At 42.8% G+C, this 13338-nt stretch overlaps 1 long non-coding RNA gene across 11 annotated transcripts in view; it reads right to left on the bottom strand.

The window, feature by feature from the left end:
* Positions 1-13338, bottom strand: part of LOC117806813 — a 105224-nt gene that overhangs the window by 73793 nt on the left and 18093 nt on the right. The window contains exon 4 of one of the 11 annotated variants that reach the window (XR_004629756.1): positions 355-2456. The exons of the other annotated variants lie outside the window; for them this stretch is intronic. This is a non-coding gene — a long non-coding RNA (uncharacterized LOC117806813). Of the gene's footprint in view, positions 1-354; positions 2457-13338 lie in introns of those variants that run through there. 11 annotated transcript variants of the gene reach the window in all.

Genomic DNA, 13338 nt, shown 5'->3' with positions numbered 1-13338 from the left:
AATTCAAACTTGTTTACAGAATTCTACCTTTAATCTCAGATTTCTGACTTTCAAATGTCAGATTTTTTTTAAAAAGTCAGATATTTTATTTCAGGGCCTCTTCCGTAGAAGAGAGATCCAACCACAGTGAGTTTCTGATTTTATGCCAAGAGTAACTCAAAAAAGGTGGTCCCTTTTAACATCCTTTTAAGTCATGTTTTTATTTTTTGCACCAAATAATGGAAAGTAGCATCGATAAGTACCAGAATTAATAACAGTATTGATCAAATCATAACGGTACCACTTCCTATTCCTAACCCTATCATTGTTAGACAAGCGGCACGAACTAGCACGCTAAGTAAAAAAGGAAAATTGTAACCGTTCAAGATACAGATTCATGGTAGCTACAAGAAAGAGAACAAAGAACATAAAGATGAGATAGACAAGGTAGAAAAAAAGACAACCAACTACAGTATCATTTGTCCACCTCGTCTTTTAGTGTTTGTGCAACATGCTACTTCAACAGCAAATCCCCACAGGCCATATTTAGAGAAATCCTCCTCGGACGGCAGCTTACTTCACTCTTTATGGTCTCATCTGAAAATTACCCCCAACTGATTCATAATGTGTGAGACAGAAATGTGTCAGCGCTGCACTAAGTCATGCCCGGCAACGCTCAGGCCACTTTTACTGGGGGTTCACTCTGCTACATAAATCCCATTAATCATGTTTTTTGGGGGGACAGAAAGAAAGAGAAGGGAGGGAGGGAAGAAGAGAGTGAAAGGAGGGGTTGGGAATGGTGTCCGCCCATGTCGGAGGCTGCATTAATGAGCTTCAAGTAGGGAACAGAGGCTGAGGCCAGGTCTGTAATGGTGTCCGCCTGGAATAGACGGGGTTGTGTTTGTGTATGTGTGTGTCTGTTGGTGAGAGAGGGAGGAGGGAGGTGTAGAAAGAGGGTTAGAATACACGGGGTTGTTTGTAAGGGGTGAAACAGGACACCTCTGATCTCTCACACACAAATCATAGAGGAGATCACTGGCTCTGACTGCTGCAGTCCGCTCTATGCATGTGCCTCTCTGCACAACATCCAGCTGGGCTGGCACTGCTGTTTACGAGGTTGGCAGATACCCAGCTATGCAGCTATGCATTCACTGTGTTTCTGATATGGAATCACAGCGGCCCCGACAAAGATACACATTCGCCTGATTGCCGTACAAACTTTGGAAAACAGAGATAGAAAACATGGTGAGGTGTTTGAACCGAAACATAACACCCAGTCAACTTGTGAACATTAGTTTGGAGGTTACACTCAAGCCCTATTTGCAGCATTTAGCAATTAGGTGGGAATGCTCGGATCAAATATGGAACAACAAACACTAGCAGTTATCTTTTTATAATCTCATGTATGGAAATGAGTGTTTGATTTTCTCCTCATGCAAATGAGATTTTCAATTAACTAAAAAAAAAATCTGGGGCTTGGCAGAGCGTAGCAGGCTTGTCTATTGTGTCCTCCCCACACAGAAATAAATTATGAATACCTAAATAGCATTTCACATTTTAGATAATTATGGTGCTGAGAGACAGAGAGAGAGAGAGAGCATCTTTTAACATGCAAATAAAATATACCACTTTGTTTTCTCTTGCAGAGATCAATCATAATTGGGCAGGTACACACAATCACAGGGGTAATTTGATGACCCATTTCGTTTTTGGATCACGCAACCCAAATCTCTGTGCTCCTCTCCCATGTGTGCTGCTCTCTGTGTGTGTACCGACTTCAGTAAAAGAATAAAAAGTCTGATTATCAAAGCTGCTCTGTGTAGATGGCACAGCACACAGCCGCTTTCATTTTATTTTCCTGTTCACTACTTCAATAAGATATCCCCAACTTTTTTTTCCCTCCTCTTCTCAAAAGGAGAGCACCCTGACGCACGTTTCAGGCTCTCTAGCTCCGTTTAGAAGTCTGTCTGCTTTCAAATGACAGAGGAGTAATTGAATAGAGTTGCACTCTGATCTCGAGTCATTCTGAAATCCTTATCACAGTGTCTGAGTTCAAAAGATAAGGGGTTACGCTGCGGAGCGGCTCCTTATGCACCTCTAATGAATGTTCTGACTGTGGATTGCTGTAAGAGTCACCAGACGAGTCATTAACAGTGAATAGTGTACACATACGGAGAACAAATGTACAGTGCATTATAGGAATACACAGAAAAAGACCCACCCACCAACCCACTGACATGAACACAAACAGTTCATATTCTATGACTGCTAGGCCAATTAGGCGGTACAAGGGTTGACATAAACATTACAGAGCCTTGTCTCTGTCCTCCCTCAGGGCTGCTGGGTTGTGAGTTGGGCCTGGCCTTATGTAAGTTGCCTCCCTTGCCTTCTTCACACTCCCCGTGGGCTTTGTGAACAGTGCAGAGTCGCTGTCTCTAATGTAATCTTAGAGACTCTGGGGGAAAAAGGCCAAAGCTCTAAAAAAGAGAAAGACAGAAGAGAAAGGGAGGAGGTCATACAAAGTCATGTTTGAAAGGGGATTTCAGGGACTCCTCTGCCAAAAGGCTCACAAAGAGGTGAATGGTTGAAACATAGTGTATGTCACTTCAGAGTACAGTGCATATCTGTCAACACATGGTTGCACACATCTGTACACACATCTTGTACATGGTGGAGGTGCTAAACTGTAGTTTTAAAAGTGCAAAAAGCAAAATGACCAGGTGAAAAGATGAACCGGCAAGTGCTGAAGTCAGCCTCAGTGATGTTTGTGTTTACTGTAGAGGGTAACAGTCATTCACTGACCACTTCACTGAGTCAAACACTCAGAGATATGAGCGCATGTGTGTGTGTAGAGTGCAAAAGAAGAGTGTTGAGATTGATGCGAGCACCTCTGAGAGCTGCAGGGTGTGTTTACCAGTGGATTCTCACTGTACCGCCGGCTAATTCTGCAGACCTCCACACACTCACATGTATCAATCTTCTCTGACCTGGCCTGGAGCCGCAGCCTCCCAGAGGAAGTAACCCTCTCCTTCTTCCTCGCTCTCTATATCCCGTCTCCCTTCTCTCTCACAGCCTCCCATTCTCTCCTCTCCGTCTCTTATTTCCCATTTCCTCCAACTCATTCTCCTTCTCTTACCTCCATTCCCCTTCCATCTCTCTCCCTCTATCTGACCTCATCCTTCCACTAAATCTCCCTCCTGTCAGGCGAGGCACAGGGAACGCGGAAGTTGTGAACTTGTGAGGAGTGGGATCAATAAAGCAAGGACAGGCTGAACGATCTACCCAGAGACAATGCGATGTTTTGTGCCGGGGATTGGGCACGGCGGGCCATAAATCCCACCAGCCAGGGCAGTCTGCCGGGCAACAACAAAAAAAAAAAGAAAAGAAAGAGCGCGAGTCGTCATCATCATCGTCCCCGTCACACTCAGGGAGCAGAGAGGAGTCACTGTAAACAGTTACGTCAGCCGTCCCATCACTGCCAGTGGAACAGATAAATCCATATTAGCGGGAGTGATGAAAGAGACTTTGATGCATGCTCATAACCGAGTCGCGTCGGTGAAATATGAGTGGGCTGTGTCATATATGTCATGACAACATACTGTGGATGGGTTTTCGTACGAGGGAGGCATACACACTGCCAGGGATGAACTGTTGATGATGAGTGTGATTGGCGACGAGGAAGAGGCATAATCTGCAACCTCTGAGAACTTGAACGCATCTTTGACCTTTTATATGACTCTCTGTAATGATCCATGTTATTGTGATGCATCCGGATCTACTGACAGATGACAGATATGGAAATCCCAATTCACAGAAACAGACAGTGGTTTAAAAAAAAAAAAAAAAAAAAAATCAGCAACTTTTTTTTTTAGGGGTAGATTTTGTGTGTGTTTGGTGTGCGGGTTAAGAAAACCCTCACAAAATATTTTATTTATATTCCATACATAAATAGCAGGCTGTTTGGTCCCGTCCCAGCAGTCTTCATATTTCCTGGTGACATTATCAGCTGTCTCCATCGTGTGCAGAGTGGGAAATAAATTGCATTTTTGCCGTTGGTTCTGTGGCTGCAGACGGCAGGAGGAGCATTATAATATAAAACATGAATAAACAAAATCACTCATGAGCAAATGTGCAGGAGCATGGGGAGGTAATCTCCTTTAGGCATGGTCCTTGAAATTAACTCAAAGAATCTGCACATGAAACGTGTTAAGAAGATTAATCAAATATTTCTCCTCCCCTCCACACCGCTGACTCCCGCTCCCATTCAAAGTTTGTCTTCTTCTCTTTTTTATACTCAAACATTATGGTAATGACTTATTATTGTGCTTACTTTAGGAAGATTGGTTGGCCACAGGTGAATTGGAGTGAGGCAAAGGATAACGCTATATGTGTGAAATTGTCATATCATCTGTTTTCTAATGTGGCTTAGGCATGAGGGTGCCAAATGTGAGGGATGTGCATGGCTGTATGGTGTGCACAGGGGCAGCAAGCTTGAAAAGCCTAAGAGACTGAACTAGACAGATAATACTTTAAAGTGAAAAAAAAAAAAAGTGTTTTGAATTACAAAGTAGTTTCCTTGTGTCAAGCGTCGGATCAACCTCATTGCATATCCCATAATGCATCTGTGTCCCAGTGGTGAAATTTGCTAGATAAACATCGTTCCCTGTATCTTGCGCCCCTGCACGGTCGTACATCAATTACAGCATATGATGCTGGCTGCGTTGAGAAGCTACAGTTAAAGAATACAGGATCAGATGCCACTCATACGTCCTTCATCACAAATGGCTGTCAGACATGAGCGCAGGTAAATCACTCATCTGTCTGTATAATCATGCAAATTTGTATTATCCCTCATGTCCCACACAGCTCTTGTCACTCATTTATGCATGTTTTCTTCGTACCTCATCGCCCACATCATGTCGGACAATCGCTGTTTAAAAACATACAATGTGTGTTTGCTGCGAGAGTATCAGGGGAACATCAGTCCACTGTTCTACTACCTCAACTGGGTGGATTGTAATAAGTCAGTGCAGACATATCTTTTAACATCGTTGTGGGTTTCTTGAAACGCCATCTATTGGTCGAAAGTTCCAAGTTTCTCAAACTAACGAATCTCAGTGAGCGCTAACCAGGACCACAACACTTAAATTTGGTTGAAAAGCAGTCGTTTCAATTCTGTCTACATAAAGAAATTAATTCAATCAATTTTATTTTTCATTCAAAATCATGAATATGGCAAATTATAGGCTGCATAATGTTAAGAAGAAGGTTCAGAGACACTGTATTGATTAGCACCTGACAAACGGCGTGGACAGAGTGAGCTAATTGGCTGATGAGGACCAGCGGCTCACTGTCATGCATTGAGATGCGAGTTGGCTGTTTGTGAGGTGTTTGTTGGTGGCTGTGAAGCACTAAAATCGTATCAATTAAAGCTGGGGTTAGTAGTCAGATTTAGATCCACTTTTTGTCATACTGGTTAAAATGATTTTTATGTCCTGATGGCGATCAATACATGATGTGTTCCTAAAAAAGAGTGAAAAAAATGCTATCTACAGCCAGAGTAAACCTGGGAAAACACCAACCAATCACAGTTTTTTGGCTCCCAAAATTTTAAACCAATCAAATCCCGTCCAGCCGTTCTGCCCTCCTCCTGCACGTACATTTCTATTTTAAACCTGTTGGTCATTGCTGTTGATATTATTTTGTTATTGTTGTCACTGTGTTTATTATATTTTATATTTTTCTACTTATCCTTCTGGCTATACAACAGGTTTTTCGGAGGGGGAAGAGGAGGGAGGTTATTCTTGTTCTTATATGATCAGAAAAATAACAAAAACAATGTATGCAACTACACTATGATTTATAAGATAGAAAAAATATTTTTTTTCAAATTAAATAATGACTATCCTTCAACCTTTGATTGTTATATAGCACGTTACACGTTACTCTTTCAAGTTCGTACTGGTTGCATGATACAAACGCCATTAAATCTGTCCACTGGCTCACAGGGTATTTGCTTCTTCCCGCCTCATGCGTGCTGCCATCGGCTCTATCAATGCTGAAATTGCACAACGCTACGTGACGATAGCTATGTTACCTGTTGCTTGGAAGCAGGGTGGCAATTAATGGCACACATCTGGTGGAACAAGCAGGAAAACTTCTGTAGACCAGACTGTCTCATTTCTTTCTAGTTCCTTTGAAGGACCTTACCTCTAAACTTGAACACAGTTGTCATAAGTTTTTGGTTCAAAATGGCATTATCTCCACTGATATTGGTACAGCAACCCTATATTGATGCTAGTATGGTATGTAAAACATTCCAGTATTTCTTTTGTTCAGTTATTTAAAATAAAGGCAAAAGACAGTGACTATTTCAAATCTTCAGCTCTGTAATTGTTGGAGACAGGGCCCCCTGGCACAAAGCCAGTATGCTTAAACAACAAGCTACCATTTTTTCAAGTATATACTCAAATGTGACTCAAATATTGAACACTAAATAAATTCCAAAAGAACACAACAGCTATGTAATGTTTTATATTTGCAAGAGTTTTTATTTGACTGTGTAATTGAAGGCTTTCCTAAAACACAGAAAGTGCCTCATAACAGCTACACAGAAACATTACAGCTATAAAGAAAAAGTATGAAAATCCATCAAGAGAGGGCAGCCAGTGTGACAAAACAAGCCTCAATGGCCTTCACTTTCATACTGCGATCCAAGCAGTGACAGAATTTTGAAAAGGAAAGTCACACTCAGACCTTGGAATATGTTATGCTATGCTTTCAGCGGAGAGTATGGATATTGGTATGGATATAGGGGGGAATAAGCGAGGGGAGGGGTTGGAGTTTGTGAATGTCCCAAGTGACCAGAGCGAGTGCATGGCTGATCAGTCTGCGGCCTGGTCTGGTCCGCGATGACTGATGAGTTGGCAGTGGACCTTGGAGGTTTGGGTGATAGCCTTTCAGTGTGTGATTCACGGGGAGCGCCCTGTGCACTGACATCCCCTCGCACTGTGATTGAGTTCACAATCCTGTGCCATTCCTCCCCGAGTATATATGGCCCCCAAATAAATAAATGACAGAATCATGAGATCCCAACTGCAGTACAGCAGCTTTAACAGTCTGGTATAAATCCAGTATGGTGCAGATAAGATTATCAGTAATAATATCTCCTGTTATATCTAGTTTATTTTGCCATGTCTGCTCATTCTTCCACATACTTATTAATGTAACTGGCCAAATGTGACCTAATCAGCAGAGAGGAAGATGAGCTGTGGTTATATCAGCTGGCTGGATACACTATGCATAAGTACTTGAAACAGCTGAGTCAGGCAAAAAAAAAGGTACATTAAAAAAACCTACCACCACCTTTAAAGCCATTCTATTAATTGATCTCATTTGTTTATTTGTACAAGAACACGAAAGAATTGTAAAAACTATCTTATAGAGGATTTATGGACAGTCATGTGCGAGGATGTCCAACATTGCGATTGGATATGCACTCGCTTGGAGGAGTGTCTTCATCCCTGCGCTAGGACTTACAGGCACACACAAACCGAACCATGGAGACAGATAAAGCATTGAAGCTAGTAGTACACAAAACCGGGGAAAAACACATAACCGAACACATAACACACCGTGGACTGAACCGTTTGGAGAATTGCTATGTCTCCAGTGCCCACAACATTAATGAACACCAGGAGGAGGGAGAACACATTGACTTAAAATCTGTGAATGTGTGACAACAGCATCATCATATGCAAGCGTACATTTTACAGTCATGTGACACACAGATAACAAATTCTGCATGCAAAGCGGTCAGCTCCCTTTGTTTGAAAGAGGGGCTGCACTGAAGTGAGCTCATACTGACTTTATCGTGGATTAGTCATGGAGGAATTGGTGACGGCACTACCTCTTTGAGGTCATGTGACTGCCTTTGAATTGCAATGTGACTCTTGCAACTGGGATGGTCAAACGATACATTGTTCAGCCCTACCACCAATTCTTAGTAAAGATTTTTTTTTATCATTTAAACAAAAAACTAGATAAAGTGTCAATAAGAGGTTTCCATGTGTCCGTAGGATGACATCACTCCTAGAGTCAGGTTAGCTGCGTCTCTCTGCCTTCAGTCTTTAGGCTAAGCTGAAGTGACAGTCTTCAAGATGCAGCTTCATATAGAATTGAAAAGACAGATTTAAGGGTGCTGTCAGAGTTCTCATGCTATGGTTGTTGCTGTTGGTGTTCTCGTCCCTTAAAGAAGGAACTAGGCCACACTCTGCCTTCAGACTCTTCTGTCACATTGTATGTAAAAACTTCAGACATGCCCTTCCTAATAAAAGCTGTAAACTTGTGCCTTTGAACAGCTTGTGCTCATTAGTGCACTTTCGACCTCTACACAGCTGATGTCAGCATCCCTGTTATCCCTCTCAGAGTCATCTTCTCCCCTCCCCTCTATTGTATTAATACCCGGTGAACTCCTTGAATCGCTCAGGTTCTTTAACAGCCTCAACAGGCTGATTGTCTCCTATGCTCCTGGCGCACAGACCTCTGGCAGAGCATTTGATATCATGTTAAAGAGGATTTGCACAAATAACTCCATAATCTCCAACTGCCAGTAACGGGGTGACGTAACTGTTGCTGTTAGTGAATAACGAGGCGGTGTGGAGGTGAGTCATTCCTCAGTGAGAATGGGGTCTTAGCCAAAGTCTTAAAGCTGATAAGCCTGTTTGGACTAATGAATGGGCAGATTCTGAGATGTCATCAGAGATTTTCTTCCTCCTCGTAAAAAAGGCAACAGAACATATTGAGGAAGGGCACCGGTATAAAACCATTACAGTCAAAATAGGGATTAGAGTATCTACAGTCGCACCATTCATATTTCATTCAATCTTGATAAGATCATCCAGGAACATTATTATAAACCAAGTGGCAACCTCCGGTCTCAAAATATGAAGCCCATGCAGAAGTGTTATAAACTGCAATTCATCGAGGATCCGCTTGAGGCTGGCTGCAGAAACATTGGAAACTACATACACTCCCATTCAAAAAAGACGATCCTTGTAGCATTAATAAACATGTTAACAGCCTGGTTCAAAAAACGGTTTCGGTCTAAGTAGCTTGTTTCTCTATCGGCACCATAGACTGTATAATGCAGCGGTTCTCAAACTTTTTGGAGCCAGGGACCCCTTACAGGTGAGAAAATTGTCCAAGGACCCCCTCATAATTGTTACACAGATTAAGCACATTAGTGATGTGTCATGATCAAAAGCTGCGGCTCTGGGAGCCGATGCTTTATAGTGAATCAGAAGAGCCGGCTCGCATTGAGAGAGAGTCTCCTCCCAGTTTTTTCTTTCTCTGCGTAGCTCTCACAGTGCTCAGCCCCAGCTCTGCTCACAGCAGAACTTTGTTTTGATTGGTCAGCATGGCGGCCATGCGGCCAATCACATGTGAGGATATAGGATATAGGTGATGGAGGGGAGGCTGTGTACTGTGGCTTCACCTGTTCCTTCTGAGAGGGTTAGGTTTAGGGTTCTTCTCAAAGACGGGGCAAATTCTCACTGAGAGGAGAAATCGGATCAGCCCATCCAAGCTGACGCATCTGATTTTTCTCAATGCCAACCTGAGGACATTAATAATGTTTGCTCCAGTTTGGTTCTGGTTCTGGTTGCTTGAGTTGGTTCTGGTATTGTTTGCTTGAGTTTGGTTCTGGTTCTGGTTCTGTTTGCTTGAGTTGGTTCTGGTTCTGGTTCTGTTTGCTTGAGTTGGTTCTGGTTCTGGTTCTGTTTGCTTGAGTTTGGTTCTGGTTCGGTTCTGGTTCGGTACTGGTTCGGTTATGGTTCGGTTCTGATTGAGTTTGGTTCTGGTTGTATTTGGTTCTGGTTCGGTTCTGGTTCAGTTCTGGTTCGGTTCTGATTCGGTTCTGATTGAGTTTGGTTCTGGTTGTATTTGGTTCTGGTTTGGTTCTGGTTCGGTTTGATTGAGTTCGGTTCTGGTTCGGTTCTGGTTCTGTTCTGGTTCGGTTCTGGTTCGGTTTGATTGAGTTCGGTTCTGGTTCGGTTCTGGTTCGGTTCTGGTTCGGTTCTGGTTCGGTTTGATTGAGTTCGGTTCTGGTTCGGTTCTGGTTCTGTTTGATTGAGTTTGGTTCTGGTTCTGGTTCGGTTCTACTTCGGTTCTATTTCGGTTCTGATTGAGTTTGGTTCTGGTTGTGTTTGGTTCTGGTTTGGTTCTGGTTCGGTTTGATTTAGTTCGGTTCTGGTTCGGTTCTGGTTCGGTTCTGGTTCGGTCTGCTTGAGTTTGGTTCTGGTTCTGGTTCGGTTCTGGTTCGGTTCTAATTCACTTCCAATTCAGTTCTGATTGAGTTTGGTTCTGGTTGTGTTTGGTTCAGGTTTGGTTCAGGTTTGGTTCTGGTTTGGTTCTGGTTTGGTTCTGGTTTGGTTCTGGTTCTGTTTGATTGAGTTTGGTTCTGGTTGGGTTCTGGTTGGGTTCTGGTTGAGTTTGGTTCTGGTTCTGTTTGCTTGAATATGGTTCTGGTTCTGTTTGCATTAGTTTGGTTCTGGTTCTGTCTGCTTAAGTTTAGTTCTAACCCTAACCCTAATCCTAACCCTAATCCTAAGCCTAACCCTAACCCTAAACCTAACCCTAACCCTAACCCTAATCCTAACCCTAACCCTAACCCTAACCCTAACCCTAATCCTAACCCTAACCCTAATCCTAACACTAACCCTAATCCTAACCCTAACCCTAACCCTAACCCTAACCCTAATCCTAACCCTAATCCTAACCCTAACCCTAACCCTAATCATAACCCTAACCCTAACCCTAATCCTAACCCTAACCCTAACCCTAATCCTAATCCTAATCCTAACCCTAACCCTATCCTAAGCCTAACCCTAACCCTAATCCTAACCCTAACCCTAACCCTAACCCTAACCCTAATCCTAAACCTAACCCTAACCCTAACCCTAACCCTAACCCTAACCCTAATCCTAACCCTAACCCTAATCCTAACCCTAACCCTAATCCTAACCCTAACCCTAACCCTAATCCTAACCCTAATCCTAACCCTAACCCTAACCCTAATCCTAACCCTAACCCTAACCCTAATCCTAACCCTAACCCTAACCCTAATCCTAACCCTAATCCTAACCCTAACCCTAATCCTAACCCTAATCCTAACCCTAACCCTAATCCTAAGCCTAACCCTAATCATAACCCTAATCCTAACCCTAACCCTAATCCTAACCCTAACCCTAATCCTAACCCTAACCCTAACCCTAACCCTAATCATAACCCTAACCCTAACCCTAATCATAACCCTAACCCTAACCCTAATCCTAACACTAAACCTAACCCTAACCCTAATCATAATCATAACCCTAACCCTAATCATAACCCTAACCCTAACCCTAACCCCTAACCCTAACCCTAATTCTTACCCTAACCCTAAACATAACCCTAACCCTAACCCTAACCCTAATCCTAACCCTAACCCTAACCCTAACCCTAATCCTAACCCTAAACCTAACCCTAATCATAACCCTAACCCTAACCCTAACCCTGATCCTAACCCTAACCCTAACCCTAATCCTAATCCTAACCCTAACCCTAATCATAACCCTAACCCTAACCCTAATCATAACCCTAACCCTAACCCTAATCCTAACACTAAACCTAACCCTAACCCTAATCATAATCATAACCATAACCCTAACCCTAATCATAACCCTAACCCTAACCCTAACCCCTAACCCTAACCCTAATTCTTACCCTAACCCTAAACATAACCCTAACCCTAACCCTAACCCTAATCCTAACCCTAACCCTAACCCTAACCCTAATCCTAACCCTAAACCTAACCCTAATCATAACCCTAACCCTAACCCTGATCCTAACCCTAACCCTAACCCTAATCCTAATCCTAACCCTAACCCTAACCCTAATCCTAACCCTAACCCTAATCATAACCCTAAACCTAACCCTAATCATAACCCTAACCCTAACCCTGATCCTAACCCTGATCCTAACCCTAACCCTAACCCTAATCCTAATCCTAACCCTAACCCTAACCCTAACCATAACCCTAATCATAACCCTAACCCTAATCCTAATCATAACCCTAATCCTAACCCTAACCCTCACCCTAACCCTGTTCATAACCCTAACCCTAACCCTAACCCTAATCCTAACCGTAATCCTAACCCTAATCATAACCCTAACCCTAACCCTAATCCTAATCATAACCCTAATCCTAACCTTAACCCTAACCCTAATCATAACCCTATTCATAACCCTAACCCTAGGGTTAGGGTTAGGGTTATGATAAGGATTAGGGTTAGGGTAAGAATGGTTTTGTAACAGAATAAATGTACAAAATTGGGCAAATATAAGGCTTCTCATAAAAACACCGTACATAAAAGGGTTTTCAACACAAACCATTATTTTTTGCAAAGTTAAGGTAAAATAAACAGCTACAAAAGATCCTAAATTAAGAGCAGTTCGGGAGTCAAAATAACACTTCTGCATGGGCTTCAAGTTTTGAGACCGGAGGTTGCCGCTTGATTGGCACACACTGTACAAGGCGGGGAATTTTTTTCTAGCACGACGGTTCAGAAGATATTAAGATTACGAGCTTTTGCCCAAATAAGGACATGACTGACTTGATTGACGGGCGGGAACACATAGCTGTTGACTAGGAGGCTCAAACTTTGCTTCTGCACGCCACACTCTTTTGGATGAGTTTAGCATTTCCAATATGGCTCCCGCCGACGATTGGCTTCAAAACAGCGCTCAGGAACTAATGGGTGACGTCACCGATACTATGTCCATTATTTATACAGTCTATGGCATAAACGCACCAGCACATTAAAAAAAACAACTGTCTCTGAAGCAGACAATACAGACTCCTGGCTTTCAAGGCTGTCCAGTCGCTGTTGTTCCACTATCAAAGCTTTACTATCAGCACAGCAACATTTGTTTTCCACCAGAGCCCCCTTATTAAGGGTGAAATTAGCTGAGCTTGAAAAGAGTGAGAGCTGCATACTGAACTCCTCACAATGCCCGAGCTGCAGACAGAGATAGGGATCAGGGCGAGAGCAGGACGCACCGTCTGTCCAGACCTCAGATGTTAAATGTGAGAGCAGCTCGTCTTATCAGTCCCCTGAAATGGCCCTCTAATTGGGGACATGTTTCTATGAAATGTGTATAAATTGACGGTAATTGCTTTTGTATGCATGGAAATGCTAATTTTCCTCTATAATAGCTATCAAGAGAAACATACAAACTAGTTCAGTGGGTTCCTGTATCATGGACGGGAGAACAATAAATAAATGCAAGCCATGTGCAGAGTCCTAATGTAAAGCAAAT

This window comes from Notolabrus celidotus, chromosome 22 (assembly GCF_009762535.1).
Source record: "Notolabrus celidotus isolate fNotCel1 chromosome 22, fNotCel1.pri, whole genome shotgun sequence".
Taxonomy (NCBI): domain Eukaryota; kingdom Metazoa; phylum Chordata; class Actinopteri; order Labriformes; family Labridae; genus Notolabrus; species Notolabrus celidotus.
Note: the sequence above shows the minus strand (reverse complement) of the source record. Positions and strands in the feature narration are given on the sequence as shown.